Raw genomic sequence first — 3989 nt, 5'->3', positions numbered from 1 at the left:
AGTAGCCCCTTCCATCCTCTAAGACACAAATCATCACCACCTCCAAAATTCTAACCTCTTTCCCACACCATGTCTCTGGGCCTCTACATCAGCAGGGGTGCAGCCTGGTGAGACCGCAGTTGGGACGAGGCTCAGGAATGAGCACAAGTCTATGACATGCCCTTAACTCTGGAAAACCAATCATTTCTAGCAGCAGCTTCTCAGCTTGTGTTCACCTTGCCTGTCTATTTGATATCACAAAGAAAAACTGGTAAAATCCCATGGTCTTTCCTCTCATCACCATCCCCTTCCTCTGGCATCATGGAGGCAGGGCGTGTCTTCTCTCCTCAGAGCAGAGTGTCCTGGGCCTCTCCAGGACAACATTCAGACAGAGAAGTCTCCAGGGCCACCATGATGCCTGTCCCTGCCTCCCGATCCTGCCCACCACTGCCATCCCTGCTGCTGACTCTGCTACTGAAATTCACAGGTGAGCTGGGGCTCAAGGATGTGTGACGAGGACTCCCCTATACTGTGTTGACCTTACCGTTTACCTAGAATTTCCTAGGGGAGGGTTTTCTCTATCCCATCCAGAATTTATAGAACTAGATTGGAATGGTTCCCAGTTCCCAAAATCTCCCAGTGGCCGTGTCTGTTCCACACCCTTTTGTTCAGGGAATGGGCACATGCTAATAGTCACAGGGCTGAGCACAGCACACATTAGAGCGCTCCTCCCCTATCCCTTAGGAACAAAGAACCTGTCATTCCAATTTATTGACACCACAAAGATACAACTTCTCAATGAAGAAAATCATGTTGGAGAACATGAAATTATAAAGCAAGAAAATAATTCACAGTGTTTTCATCCTAAGATAATCACTGTTAAAAATTTGCAGAGGTTTGCATGCTCATGGAATATTGACCAGAAGTGGTCACTAGAGATCTCTCTGGGTCAATGAGGGAAGCTGAACCCTGCAGGGTCTCTAAGAGAACTAGGCAGTTCTGCCTCTGCTTGCTGAAAAAGCTAAAGAAGCATGTGGAGTCTCTTTCCCAAGGCCATTGGTCCATGTTGGCAGAGGCTTTGAGTCCCAGTTGTCACAGCAGACGCTCGAGGGATTTAGATCAGATGAAAGAGGAACCCAAGACCTTTATCTGAGTATAAGCAAGGAGGAAGAAAGCTTGGATGTTTTAGGAAAAGGTAAAATATATGAGTAACACACCCACTAGAGAATGTTAGCAAACACATTTTAATGGGAATACCACGCTCATAAAAATCTTTTCCAGAAAATAGATGAAACACTTCCCTGCTCATTTGATGAGGCCATTATTACCTTGATAACAAAACCAGATAGATTGTACATTTAAAAAAAAACTACAGACCAATATGTCTCGTGAATCTAAATGCAAGAATCCTGAGCAAAATTTGGCAAATAGAATTTCAAATGTGTAAAGTTATATACCATGACTAAAAAGGTTTTATTCCAGGCATGCAAAGCTGTTTCAACATTTGAAAAACAATCACTGTAATCTCTCACATCAACAAATTAAAGAAGAAAAATTGCATGATCATATCAAGTGATGCAGAAAAGTCATCTGACAAATCTAACACCCATTCATGATGCAAACTCACAGAAAACTAGAAATAGGAGGCAACTTCTTCAATTTGATGAAGAACATTTACAAAAAACCCTGTAGCTATCATTATACTTAGTGGTGAAAGACTGATTTTTTTTTTTTTCGTAAGGTAAGGACTGAGGCAGGGTGTCCCTACTCACAACTCTTATTCAACATAGTACTAGAAATCGTAGGAGAGAGAGGGACAGGAAGGAAGGAATGGAATGGAAGGGACAGAAGGAGAAAGGGAAGGGAAGGGAAGGGAAGGGAAGGGAAGGGAAGGAAGTTTAAAAGGAAGAAAAAGAACTTCCCTTATTTGCAGATGATGTGATTGTTTACCTAGAAAATCCCAAAGAATCTACTTTAAAAAAAAAAAGCAACTCTGGGTTAGTAAGCATGTCCAGCAAGGATACAAAATCAACATTAAAAAATCAATTATGGGTGATCCATGGTGGATGTTTTGAGGGCAGCTGACCCGCAGCCTGCGCGTCCTGGACCGCCTCCCCTGGAAGCCTGAGCCAGCTGTGTAGCTTTCTCCCTTTGTCTCATAACCATGTCCACCAACGAGAATGCTAATTCACCAGCTGCCCGCCTTAACAGATTCAAGAACAAGGGGAAAGACAGTACAGAAATGAGGCGGCATCAAATAGAAGTTAATGTGGAGCTGAGGAAAGTTAAGAAGGATGACCGGATGCTGAAATGGAGAAACATAAGCTCATTTCCCGATGATGCTACCTCTCCACTGCAGGAAACCTGCAACAACCAGGGCACTGTAAATTGGTCTGTTGATGACATTGTCAAAGTAATAAATAGCAACAATTTGGAAAGCCAGCTCCAGGCTACTCAAACTGCTAGGAAACTGCTTTCGCTGGAAAAGCAGCATCCCCCCCCCCTCCATAGACAACATAATCTGGGTTGGTTTGATTCCAAAATTTGTGTTCTTCTTGGGCAGAACTAACTGTAGTCCTATTCAGTTTGAATCCGCTTGGGCTCTCACTAACATTGCTTCTGGGACATCAGAACAGACCAAGGCTGTGGTAGATGGAGCTGCTAGTCGAGAATTCATTTCTCTGTTGGCATCTTCCTATGCCCACATCAGTGAACAAGCTGTATGGGCTCTAGGAAACATTGCAGGTGATGGTTCAGTTTTTCAAGACTTGGTTATCAAGTATGGTGCAGTTGATCGGCTTTTGGCTCTCCTTGTGGTTCCTGATATGTCTTTGTTAGCATGTGGCTACTAATGTAACCTTACTTGGACACTTTCAAACCTTTGTCGCAACAAGAATCTTGCACCCCCGTTAGATGCTGTTGAGCAGATTCTTCCTACCTTAATTCCTTACCTATCTATCTTAGCAGATACTTCCTACCTTCTTACCTTCCTAATTCTCCTGCATCACGATGATCCAGAAGTCTTGGCAGATACCTGGGCCATTTCCTACCTTACTGCTGGTCCAAATGAACAGACTGAAATGGTTGTGAAAACTGGAGTTGTGCCCCAGCTTGTGAAGCTTCTAGGAGGTACTGAATTGCCCATTGTGACTCCTGCACTAAGAGCCATAGGAAATATTGTCACTGGGACAGATGAACAGACTCAGGTTGAATAGATGCAGGAGCACTTGCTGTCTTTCCCAGCCTGCTAATGAACCCCAAAACTAATATTCAGAAGGAAGCCACGTGGACAACGTCAAACATCCCAGCCAGCCACCAGGACCAGTTACAGCAAGTTGTGAATCATGGATTAGTCCCATTCTTCATTGGTGTTCTCTCTAAGGCAGACTTTAAGAAACACAAAAAAAGCTGTCTGGGCTGTGACCCAACTATACAAGTGGTGGGACAGTTGAACAGATTGTATACCTCGTTCATTACGGCATAATAGAAACATTGATGAACCTCTTAACTGCAAAGGATATCAAAATTATCCTGGTTATTCTGGATGCTGTTTCAAACATCATTTAGGCTGCTGAGAAACTAGGTGAAACTGAGAAACTTAGTATAATGAATGAAGAATGTGAAGGTTTGGACAAAATCAAGGCTCTAGGGCGCCTGGGTGGCTCAGTGGGTTAAGCCGCTGCCTTCGGCTCAGGTCATGATCTCAGGGTCCTGGGATCGAGTCCCGCATCGGGCTCTCTGCACAGTAGGGAGTCCGCTTCCTTCTCTCTCTGCCTGCCTCTCTGCCTACTTGTGATCTCTCTCTGTCAAATAAAAAAAAAAAAAATCTTAAAAAAAATCAAGGCTCTACAAAACCATGAAAATGAGTCTGTATACAAAGCTTCATTAAACTTGATTGAGAAGTATTTCTCTGTAGAGGAAGGGGAAGATCAGAATGTTGTCCAGAAACTACCTCTGAAGGCTGTACGTTCCAGGTTCAGGATGGCACTCCTGGGATCTTTAACTTTTAG

General features: G+C 43.6%; 1 pseudogene; it reads left to right on the top strand.

The window, feature by feature from the left end:
• The first annotated feature begins 2120 nt into the window (after positions 1-2120).
• On the top strand, positions 2121-3989 carry LOC122915615 (annotated as a pseudogene).

Source organism: Neovison vison, chromosome 8 (assembly GCF_020171115.1).
Source record: "Neovison vison isolate M4711 chromosome 8, ASM_NN_V1, whole genome shotgun sequence".
In the NCBI taxonomy this organism is placed as follows: Eukaryota; Metazoa; Chordata; class Mammalia; order Carnivora; family Mustelidae; genus Neogale; species Neogale vison.
Note: the sequence above shows the minus strand (reverse complement) of the source record. Positions and strands in the feature narration are given on the sequence as shown.